This window comes from Balaenoptera acutorostrata, chromosome 2 (genome assembly GCF_949987535.1).
Source record: "Balaenoptera acutorostrata chromosome 2, mBalAcu1.1, whole genome shotgun sequence".
Taxonomy (NCBI): domain Eukaryota; kingdom Metazoa; phylum Chordata; class Mammalia; order Artiodactyla; family Balaenopteridae; genus Balaenoptera; species Balaenoptera acutorostrata.
Window position 1 is genome coordinate 53,189,578 of NC_080065.1, and position 13,251 is coordinate 53,202,828.

Below are 13,251 nucleotides of genomic sequence, written 5' to 3' on the forward strand. Positions count from 1 at the left end.
ATCTCTCTTTCTGGGCATTGTCTTGGTTAATGGCACTACTATCCACACAGTTCCCCTGGTGGAAGCCTCGAGTCATCTTTGACTTCTTTCACTTTCTATATACAATCAGTTATGAAGTTTATCTCTTTTTCCTCTGAGATAGCTCTCCAATTCATCAGTTCTCTTCAAACAACCTTGCCCCAATCTCTTGCTCTGTCCAGTGTCACATCATCCCTCATCCAGATTAGAGCCAAAAAATAATCCTTACTAATATACCCAATTTGGGTTTTTCAATTTGTCATTTATACTGTCTTCAAAAAAGTAATTTTCCTAAAACCAAGGTGGTATTATTTTCTCTCTTGCTCAAAAAGCTTTGATGGCCCCACATGGCCAACAAACATAGTCCTGACTCTTTTCACATCAATATCTTTTAAAATTGGGCACAACCTCATTCTGAGAACTTGTCTCCCACTTTTTGTTACCACGTACCCCCTACTCTAGGTGCAAGGCCATCTCACTATTCTCCAAGTGCTTTGGCCCATCTCCTAACTTTAGTTCCTGATGAGCTTGCCTTAATTTCAGCTGATTCAACAAATTTCTAGTCATTCTTTACAGTTCATATGGAACATCTTATTTGTTATCTTTCTGACTCATTCATCTGCCTACTTTCTTAATTAATCTCTCCCTCTTTTGGATCTTCATAACAAGTTGTTACCATTTATCATACCTTGTTTTACAGTTATTTATCAGTATTTCTCAAAACAGCCTATAAATTTCTTGAGGACAAAGTCCATATTTTATTTATCTCTGAATTATTAGTACTTAGTATGGTGCTGGGCACTTACTTGGTGCTAAAATTTTTTTGTATAGCAATTTATATACAATCAAGAACTTATTATAGAAAAAAATTACTATATTTAATAACCACAATAACTGTAATATAGGTATTACTACTGATCCCTAACTTATAGATGAACAGACTGAGGCCTAAAGAAGTAAAAAGACTTTTCTATGGCCTGTCTAGCATGAGGGCCAAGACTTAAACCCAGGATACTCATCTGAAAACCCTGATTTTATTTCACTGTACTGGACTGCACATAGCAGAAGTATAGTTGGAAATGTGACCTGAAACAGTGCCCAATTTTGATAAAACAAGCATTTCTGGTTACTACAACATGCTAGATGTTGTTCATATTAAGGGGTCATCAATTTCCAAAGGACTGTACATCATTCCTGGTTGTTTTCTGTGTCTGAGTAAGAACACAAATATCTGAGGGGCAAGGATTCTGTCATGTTCATGTTGGAGCAACCATAGCACCACTATGGACTTGAATATAGATGATGTTTAAGAATTATTGATTGTCTAATGGAATCTAGTCAAAAGACTTTGTTATCTTTGGCCATTTTCTCTTGTCATCCCCAACCCACACAATATGTTGTCAAATGTTTATGAAAAAAACATGTATACCTTGGTTGATTTTTTAAAGATAATATTATAGGCACAGTTCCACTTCCTTCTTTCCCAGAGAAAAATCACTATTGTTATGTGGGAGAGTAGATTTCCCACATACAACTATATATTTTTCACCACATATATCTGAGCATATAGCAATTTTCTGTGTGTTTCAAAGTTAATATATTATATATGTCTTTTTGCAACTTTTTTTATAATCATAAAATAATACATAATTTAAGCTCTTTTCTATTGTATTACAACTTTTAATCTCTTGATAATACCCTTAGAAATACAATGCTTTATTTATAATAATTGCTACAATTTATTTAGGGTTTATTAAGGGGTCTAGCACTGTGCAAAATGCTATTGAACCCTCAATAGAATCTGATACAAATAAAAAAATAATCTGATCAGAATTTTCCCTGATATCAAGTTTTGAAGAAAACAAGATCCAGTGAGAATTTTGGACTGAAGACCCAAGAATACTCAGTGGAGGAAAGGTTGAAAAATAGGTTGGTCCCCTGATTACAAATGCCATCTAGTTTTCTCTTTTGCCCTGAGATGACTCAGTCTGTAGCAAGACTCAGACTCCTCAATCTGAGTGCCTTACCTCTTAATTTAAATTTTCTCTGTATTCTTGCCTAAGGAATACAGCATATTATTTCACAGATGCTTATGTTGTCCTTAGTGTGGTTCTCCAGGTATTAGATACACACATAAATTTCTCCTCAACAGACTCTATGCAGTTTATTAGAGATAAAGCAAGTTAGCAATAAATACGCATTAACTGATTTGAATTGAAGTGGATTCTAGTTGTCTGCCTCTTCTGGGGAAGAACAGTCCTGTGACATGAGAACCCTATGAGTCCAAATAGAATACTCATTCTCCCAGTGGGCAAGAAAACAATTGAGATCATAGCTTTAGTTGCCCAAGTGTGAGTTAATAACTTTGAGCATGTGGAATAAGGCTTAGTTATGAACTCTGTATCAGTGGGTTTACAAGATGAAATGTGCAATCACATAGGGATTAAGTGAACTTCTTTCATTGTTTATTTGTTCAGTATTATGAGCACATTCACTACATTATCTAGCTTCCACCTAAAAACCTCTAATAAAAGGGAACTCATTATACTCTAAGACAGCCTGTTCCGTTTTTGGACAGCACATTTTGTTGTAGGATAAAAGGATCACTGGGCCTATTTCCAAGGGCTGTAAGAAGAAGATTACTTTCGCAGATGTTTGGAGACTGGAGTTTAGATCAGGGATTAATAATCAAGTTTAGGAAGAGTGATGCAGAGCAAATTGTGTTATCCCTGAGGCTATATGAAGTTGACTATATTCAGGTATCATCGCAGTCCTAGGAAGCCAAAAGTAATCTTCCCTTTAAACCCTATTGCATAATAACGTACAGTGTTCTCAGTTCTATTGTTTGCCAGATTATGCTGAAACAGGACAGCTATGGGGATAATTAAGATGATGACAAACAGACTTTCAAAGAAATATTTAAGAAACTAGAATTATTTAGTCTTGGACAAGGGGAGATTAAAGGAAGGCAGTGATGGTATTTAGTTATAGGTTCACAATTCTTTAACCACATGCTCCCCCAAGTCACTGAAAAAGAAGTATTTCATAACTCATTTTATAGCAAAAACCTGACTGAACAGAGATGACTCTATTTACAGTCTCTATCCCACTTGGTGTGAATATTCATGTTTTGCTGCAGAAATAGTTATGTGTTTGGTCATGGAATACTGTTCCAGGCCTTGTTGGTGGCATTGGGTAACATAGAATATATGCACCATCTTCTCTAAAGTTTGAAAAAGTGTGAATTTTGAAACATATCTGTTCCCGGGGCTTGTAGACTGTCAAATTTCATTTCCATATTTAGATTTGGTGAGGACGACCTTCCTATTTTGCCTTCCTATTTTCCTAAATTTGGGATACACTGATATTGCAAAATTAAGATCCTTGAAAGCAAACACCAGTCAGAGAATACTCTGAAAGAGGAAAGGATCCTTTACTTCTGCAATTAAGAGCTAGGTGCATGGGGTGGGGTGAGGGTGTGGGAATAGGAAACAGGAGCTCAGCAGGACATTTCAAGAGCAGTAGTTCTTAACCAGAGTTAGGTTATGGACCTCTTGGAAAATCTAATGAGAGCAGTCTACTGACACTCTCCTAGAAAAAATACAAATGAAGACAAGATTATGCATATATTTTCATGGTGCTCAAAGATCCCCTAAGCTTATATGATTAAAAACCTCTGCTCTAGAATGCAATTGAGTGGATATAGATTCAATCAAGTGAGTAGGTTCCTGTAACTAAGATACAGGTAAACACCTTAGAAGTTTTGAATTTTGGGGGAATGGGATGTAAATATCCTCCTTGTCTCCACCATAGTTTAGAACCAAATGAGAGATGAGAGATACAGCAGCAGGTCTCCCCTTTCACAGCATAGCCTTCCCAGCTAAGCTTACCACACAGCAGTCTTTCCAGGCAGAAAGACATGGAGGAGAGAATCTGGAGCAACTAAGTTGAATTCTTTTCTTGAACTTAGCATCCCATCAAGTACCTCCTCCTCCATGGGAAGGGATGAAGAGGGACAGAGAAGAGTCAGCCTGTCTCCTCCTGGTCAGTAGTGTACAAATCATTTCTGTCTCTATGGAAACATGAGGAATGCGGATTAAGAATTAACACTGACAGGTTATGTGGCTGTTTTTGATCAAACCAATGGTAGCCAACAAAAGGCAAAGAAGCCAAACCTCTCTGAAATGTAGGCTATCCCATCCGCACACAAAACAAACTAGGTTGTAGGTTTCTCAGGCAGGGTCAAGAGAATGGTGGGCAAGACACAGTTTCCAGTTACTCAGGAAACTGTAACTGGCAAAAAGATATATCAGACTGAAAAGTTGGGGAGGTAGATATTCTAGAATTTATTATCGCTTTCCCCTTCCTTCCACTCTTCGCTGACACTGCCTCAGTGCCCTTCTCCTTCCATCAATAGTGTCCTCAAAGCTCTTCCAGCTTCTTCTACCTGCTGCTGGTTCCTAAAGTCATTGCCACATGTTTTAGTTTTTTGTTATAGTAGCACTTCTGGGGACCAATTTCTGTTTACTTATTTCTGTATAACAAATCACCCTAAATCTGAGTGGCTTAAGATTCAACAATCATTTAATTTGTGCTTGAATATGTGGGTCAGGAATTTGGGAAAGGCTTGGCTGGGTTATTCTTCTTTTCCATATGGTGTTGTCTGGGGTCACTTGCTGTTCAGTTGGTGGCTGGTATTTTCTAGAGGTTCAAAATGACAACTGGAAGACAGGGTTCAGCTGAGCTTCTCTTCCTTTCCACATAGCCTAAGGGCCTCTCCGTGTGGTGTCTCCAGCAGGGTAGTTGAACTTCTTACATGACATCTTATGCCTCCAAGATTTGAAACTGGCACACATTTATTTCCACATTATTCTAATGATCAAAGAAGTTATAAGAACCAGTGTAGGTTGAAAGGACTGGAACACAACCACTCACCCTGTGGGAGGAATGTAAAAGAATTTGTGACTATCTTCAGTCTCCTACATGTAGATTATTATATTGTTCTTTTTAATAACTCCTTAATCTGGATGCTTGTTATTTATTTTCAGCCTTTTTTTCCCTAGTATAAGAATCAAAGCTAAGTACCCCTTTTGCTGCATCGTAAAAGTTGTGTTTTATATGGTTTTGTTATCATTTAGATCTAAATATCTTATAATTTCTTATTTGACTCAGTAGTTATTTGAAATATCTAAAATTTTCCAGATATGTGGAATATTTGTTGTGCATTTTTATTTCCTTCTAAATTAATTGTGATGTAGTGGGGATTGTACATATGACACTGACTATCTGAAATTTTCTTGATAGTTGCTTTTGTCAGGGTTTATGTTGTGAATTTTAAAACTTTCAATGTATGCTCAGAATTATACATATTTTCCTTTGTTATAGGGAGTAGAATCTCTCCCTCTCTCTCTCTCTCTCGCTCTCATTCTGTCTTTGTAATTCAATTATTATCTATCTATGAAGAGAAGTTGTCTGTCTCACCCTCTCAGGTATTGTACAAGACTGTATTGACTATAAAAGGAAACCAAAATAAACTACAAAATAAAGTACATACTAAATTTAACTTATTAATATAATTAAAAACAAGATCTTTTAAGTCTTAAGTTAGATTTTAAAAAGCAAAGTGTCAGTTACTTAACTTTTCTAAGTCTTTATTGCCTTATTAAAAATAGGAACAATACCTTCTGTGTAGGGTTTGTGGTGAGAATTAAATGAGACAAGTAGAATGTCTGTTACCTAGAATGTGCTCAGTAAATTATGTCTTTGACCTCAACAGAAAGTGTATTTCACTGTGAAAATAAGTCTTACAATCACTGGATATTTCTTCAGATATCAGATTGAAAAAATGAATGAAATAATGCCATTTGCAGCAACATGAATGGACCTGGAGATTATCATACTAGGTAAAGTAAGTAAGACAGAGAAAGACAAATATCATATGATATCGCTTATATGCAGAATCTGAAAAAAAAAGTTACAAATGAACTTATTTACAAAACAGAAACAGACTCACAGACTTCGAGAACGAACTTATGGTTACCAGGGGGGGGAAGGTGGAGGGGAGGGATAGACTGGGAGTTTGGGATTGACATGTACACACTGCTATATTTAAAACAGATAACCAACAAGGACCTGCTGTATAGCACAGGGAACTCTGCTCAATATTCTGTAATAACCTAAATGGGAAAAGAATTTGAAAAAGAATAGATAAATGTATACGTATAACTGAATCACTTTGCTGTGCACCTGAAACTAACACAACATTGTTAATCAACTCTACTCCAATATAAAATAAAATTTAAAAAAAAGATACATTACCTTCACTTAAATATATTCATAATTTTCACTGTGTTCTTCAACCAAGAATCAAGGTCAGGAGGCATGTGGATGACCCCCTAACGATTCTCTGTGCATGAAGCACCATGTGAATTGGGTTCAAGGGCAACCTTCCATTACTGTGATTTCTCTCTAGGCTGTGCATACAGCTCCATTGCTCACTGCTGATGCTTTTCCAGCCTCTGTCACAGCTCAGAAAATACTTCCTTAGAATCAAATCTTTTATATACTAAATGTTTTAAGAGGATAACAGAAAAAGTTTCTTGTATATATACTGCACATATACCAGGAACAAATTCATACACTTTGTCAGTAGTCATTTACAATTGTAAAATTGTGTCTATCACCATGAACAGGGTGGTAGTCACTACTCACCTGTATTGAATACCACTGACATCGTGTTATATCTGGCAGTATCCTTTGAAAAACAAGCCTATAGCGCTTTCTACTTTTTTTTTTTGCACACAGTAGTCATCATTAATTTTGTGCTCAGTTTGGCTATCTTTTTGGCAATACGGCCCTTAAAATTTGTATTTTCTAAAAAGGGTGCAACTTTGAATGATGCTTCTATATTTTTAGTCTTCTTTGTCACGAAATGAATGAATTTGATGCTAGAAAACATTATTTTGCACTCATTCTGAGAAAAGATCGATTTGATTGCTAGCAAGGGCATTGTGTTTGTCTTAGAATGATATGTGAATTTCAGTGGCTTCAGAATGCTACTTGATAATGTTTCATACAGACAATGCCACATTGAAAAAGGGTAAAATGGATTGCCCATCCAAGTAAAATTAGACTTTCTGATTGTCATCGTTTCACTTTTTATTTGTATTTTCCTTTCGTACAATTGTGGCTACCTGTGGGGCATTGCCATAATCACAGTTTTACTAACTTCAGTAACATTTCACATTTTTTCTCCCTTGAACTAGGGTAATAATGCTACTATTTCAATGAACCCCTTTTGAGACCTTGACCCAGGTTTGAAAATTTGGGATATAGTATAACATGATGGTGATAATCAAGCATTCGAACTAAAGCACAAAATAATTAATATGCAACTGACAGGAAAATAGGTTTTAATCAAGATGACCTGTACCTCTACAGATGTTATAGTAGCTGAAAAACTTTTAGAAATATAAATATTATAAATAACTTAATGGGATTTCTATAAAAAATAAAATTTAACTTTATGTTTTACACTTATGAACTAAAAGCAAAAATTTTGCATTTCTCAATAATTCTGTTACCAATCTTTTATCTTTGTCACTTTGATGGGTGAAAGATAGCATTTCATTGCAAAGCTAATTTATACTTGCTAAATAGTGAATGAGATTGAGCATCTTCTCCAGTATTCAGATCCATTTATATATCCCTTTCTATGATCTGCTTGAAAAAATTTTTTTTCTATTGGGTTTTAGTCTTCTTTTAAGAATGTTAAGGACATCTTACCCTTCATCTATCATATGTGGTGGAAATAACTTTTCCCAGTTTTCAACTGGCCTTTTGGTTCATTTTCCTTGTATATTTTCCTAAGCACAAGCTTTAACTTAGATCTTTTCTCCTTTTAGTAATCTTTCTAAACTGGTTCTGTCTGTATACAGATAGTGCTGTGATTTTGGTTAATTATTATCAAAATGACCAAACTTCTAATTCTTTTACTTTCAAAGCTTTCAGAGTCACCCTACTTTAGATGTCTCTATAATAACATATAATTATATAATATATTTGGGGATATGCTTTCCAATTCAACTTGTCTTTTTAATTAAATATATTTGCTTATCCCATTACAGTTTTTTTTGAGACTCAGAAACCTGTGTTATTTTATGTATTTATTTATTCATTCATTCTAGCTTTATTGAGATATAATTGACACGTATAAGTTTAAGATGTACATCATGATAATTTGATACACATATATTCGAAGTGATTACCACAGTAAGGTTAGTTATTATCTCCATTACCTCACATAATTACCATTTCTTATTTATGGTTAGAACATTTAAGGCCTTCTTTCTTAGCCATTTGCAATTATATAATACAGTACTGTTAACTATTTTCACCATGTGGTACCTTGGAATCTCCAGAACTATTCATCTTATAACTGGCAGTTTATACCCTTTGATCAACATCTCCTCATTTTTCCCACCCTTGGCCTCTTGCAACCACCATACAACTATCTATTTCTGTGAGTTTGGTTTTCTTAGTTTCCACATGTAAGAGCCATAAGGGTTTGTCTTTTTCCGTCTGACTTATTTTATTAGCACAATGCCCTCAAGTTTCACCCATACTCTCACAAATGGCAAGATTTCCTTTTTTTCTCATGGCTGAATAATATTCCAGTGTGTGTGTGTGTGTGTGTGTGTGTGTGTGTGTGTTTAACATCATTAACTATTAGGGAAATGCAAATTAAGACCACAATGAGATACCAGTACACACCTATTAGAATAGCTAAAATGAAAAATAGTAACAATACCAAATGCTGGTGAGGATGTGGAAAAAGTGTACTTCTCAGACATTGCTGATAGGAATATGAAATGGTATAGTCACTCTGGAAAATAGGCAGTTTCTTAAAAAAGTAAGCATACACTTACTATGTCACTCAGCAAACATAATCCTGGGCATTCATCCCATCTAAATGAAAATTTATATCCACACAAACCTGTACATGATAGTTCATAGCAGCTTCATTTATTATAGCCCAAAATGGAAGCAATCCAAATGTCCTATAATAGATGAGTGGGTAAACAAACCATGGTGGATCCATATCCTGAAATACTACTCAGCAATAAAAAGGAATAAGCTATTGATATACACAAGAACTTAGGTGCATCTCAAAGGAATTAAACTGAGTGACATTAGCAAAAATGCCAGCTCCAAGGTAGCTCCAAGGGCTCATGCCTCCATGGAAACATTGAATAATAAAGCAAATGCTATTAGAATCAACTTCGTCAGCATTCTGGAAAATAGTCAAAGGTTTATACCAACCAAACAAATGCTGAATCAGGAAAAAGGCAACTTAAAAATGGTAGGAAAGCTTTGCAGCCTTTTATTTGCCCTTGTTCCATACCTCTCCCCAGATTGATGATGGTCTTAAAAATGGCAGCCTCCATTTCCAGTGTGGGACCTTAGTCTCTGGTTTTGGAGGAAGCAGAGCTGACTTTATTCATAAACTATTATTCTAACCTACCTGGGGGTTACCTGAGGGCAAGGTTTGTTTCACCTACCTTGGAACTCACTGAGGGCAGAAAAGTGCTGGTCACTGTTCAAAAATATTATGAGGTAAATGAACAATCAGCAGCCACCTGAGGCAAAAGGTTAAATTGAGGTCAACTATAGACACTGAGAGCCAGGCAGGTAAAGCTGGGGAGAGAGGTTCTTTGGGGAATTTGAGCATTCAAAAGTGTCTGTATAGTGGGGACTTTAGAAAGCCACAGACATGACCAGTGCAGAATGCATGCTTAGAACAGACCTCAGAAGACCTTAAGCTTTTACCTCTGACTTATCTCTAGGCACAATGCAAGCAGAAGTGAAAGCTAAGGCAGGGTTGTAAATAGCTTGGTTAAACATTGAAGGAGTGCCAGTCTTCAAAAACTGGGAAAGGGTTTCTTTTCTTTTTATTTCTTACTCTTATTCTATTTCTCCTTTTTCTTCCTCTCCTTCTCCTCCTCTCTCTCCTCCTCCTCCTTATTCTACTTCTTTTCCAGCTCTCTCTCTCTCTCTGTCTCCCCTGTCTCAGCTGGTTCCTGGCATTTAAGGAAACCTTTCAAAATACTAGCTGAACCTACACTAAATGAACAGTTCCTTTCAGAGACCACATATAACAAAAAAGTACAGTTTAACAAAAATCGTTTAGAAAAGTCACAAAACAAAGTCACTAAATAAAGAAAGAGCTAGTGTCTACATCAAGCTACATAAACAGACTCCAAAGGGGGGGGGAGGAGTCTGATTTTCAGGGCTATTACATTATAATATTCAAAATGTCCAGTTTTCATCAAAAACATTATGCTGAACAGGAAAAAAAAACAAACTTAAGTCACATGCTGTAGCTATATGATTCCATTTATTTAACATTATTGATGTGAAGAAATTACAGAGATGAGAACAAATTAATTATTGTCAACCATTAGGGATGGTGAGGAGGAAGGAGATAGGTAAGATCTATACCTACACCTTCTCAAGGTAGCATGAAGTACATCTTTTAATTCTGTTTCTTGATTGTAGGGTGGTTACATGAATCTACACATGTGAAAACATGATATAGGAGTACATACACACTGTATACCAATATCAATTCCTTGCTTTGGTATAATATTCTCATTCTAGAAGGTAACCATTGGGACAAACCAAGTGAAGAGTATGTGGGACCTGTCAGTAGTATTTTTATAACTTTTGTGAATCTATAATTAGTTCAAATAAAAAGTTAAAAAATGGGAACTTAAAACATTACATTTTGTAATTGGATATTGATAAGGAGTAGGAAAGCTATTGATTTTAGTGTTAACATCTATATCAAGTCTCCTTAACAAATTCTAACTAGAGCTAATTGCCTTTTCTGTTGGCTTTTTTGTAAGTTATAACTCATTACCTCAAAATAATGACAGTTTTAAGCTTTTCCTCTCTTTATCTCTTTCTCTTTTCTTACTGAATTATTAAGACATTGAGCACAATGTTGGAAAGTAAAAGTAGTAGCAGACGTTTTTTTCCTGTAAAGAATGCAAATTCTTTACATTTTCTATCACTAAGTATGATGCTTACTGTAGGTTCTAGTAGATTCCCTTTATGATGTTAAAAAACTTCCTCCTATTCTTGATTGTATTTTATTTGGCACATTATGTATCCCATCGTTTAAAATTTAGTATGTCAGTATTTCCTTGTATTCCCCTGGATGTACTATGACTTTTAAATTCTAAACTTCCTAAATAAGTTTGTTAATTATAGTAGTTTAGATATAGTTGTCCATTTTTATTAATTTTCATATTTTCCACAGGTAAAAGCATACAGAAGGGTAGATTCAGACTGAAAAATAGACAAGTGAACATCACTGCTTCACAGAATGTGATTTATTTCCAAATCTGTCGAGGAAATCCTATTTCTCTGCCTTGTGACTGTAACCAAATTCCTTTTCTGTGAATCACATTAACTCTTCTAGTGTCTCTTGTGAAATAAGAAATCTGTTGTCCTGAGTCCTCAATTTTATTGCTAATTTAAGCAAATCAATAACTTGGGATCTTGATTTTCCCATCTATAAAATGGGAGATAGTTTTCTCTTTCTTTCTCCATCACATAGGGCTATTGGGAAAATTGTTATATTTATTAGTAAGGAAAAGATAATTACTCATAAATAAAATATAATGTTATTACTTCATCATTATTTGATTGATTTTCAGAGAATGAGTATAATTCTGGTTTCCAGGCTTGACCATTTTTTTTAATAGCTGAGTACAGTCTTTGATGGTTAATGTCCCTTCATAGAAAAACAGACATAAATGGACAATATTTATTCAATTTAAATATATGTGACATGTGACTCCATTGCTCCCCATCTTTCTGATATTCTTTCTTAGGCTGCCTTGTCTTCCCAGCTTCAAGTGCTCAGAACCTTTTTGCCTCTAGGCAGTTTTCCAGGGATGAGTCACAAGTTACCTCACCTATGAGAATCAGCTGATCTGATGGAAGACCTCACTGAGTCTTACGTAGGTATTATCTTCTATGATTAGCTTTCTTTAGTGTGGACAGTCTGTTCTGCTTGAATAGTTGCATAAGTTGGCTTCTCAACCTCAGATGATTAGCTAAAATTAGTCTAAAAACAGGTTTTAGACGTTTATATTGATAACTATAAAACTTGGCTTGCGTTGATACTACCTAAGATTTATACAGTGTGAGGAGGCCTCTGGCCAGGGGAAATATTTTACTCTGTTGACATCTCTTAACTACTAGTGGTTCAGCACAGATTTTAATTTTCCTTCCAGATCCATGGCAAACTCAAGTTGCAATATGCTGCTTAGTCCTGTCCCTCTATCTCTTGAAAAGCATGAAAGAAAAGTCACAATAGTGTAAGCTTTCTGTGAGATTTTATACTTCTACTGAGTGAAATGCAGGCTTCCCTGTATCCATGGAGGTATTGGTCTGATATCTTTTCCTCTGCCTATTATCCTGTCTAGTGACATGAGTCACCCAAGCCCCCTGGGCAACATTTTCATCTGATTTATCTAATTAAAGGAGAGAGAGGCCAAGGATTGGTGTCAGGCTAGTGTCCCAGCTAAACCATTTGAGTAAGAGTCTTTGAAACATATTAGAGAACGATCTGAAGTCAATTTCTGATGAATAATAGACAACAGATATAATTGGAAAAATAAATAAATTCAGAAAAAAGAGTGAAAAAAAATTGCTTATCTTCATTGTAACTTATCAAGTTTTTTTTTTTTTTCTGTCAAACCTGGGGATAAGAACAGTGACATGTAATTCTCCTTAAATATGGAATACTCAGGAAGAGATTGAGTCTGAATGGCTAAAAGTCACTCCTGTGGAGATATGTTCTTATACGATCAAGTTCTGATTATTACAATAATACTGCTAGTAATCTCCTGTACGTGTGCTAATCTGTATAATAGGGAACTTCTTGGTTTTGAAAAAAATGTTTTTTACTTTCCATGAATGGCTTGTGTTTGATGCTTTCTCTGGAGTTTACACGAGTTACGAAAGTGGGACATGGTGGTATGGAGCTTCATGCTCCTAATTATTTCTATTCTTCCATTTTTGCCCCTATCCATCATAATTTGCCTTGGAAAGTGAAGAGGAGATAAGGCAGGGTGCAGAAGAACAGCATGGGCACTTAACATCAGAAATGCTTAAATCTTCCTCACACAGAACCCCAGTTGAAATATTTCTTTCTTTCTT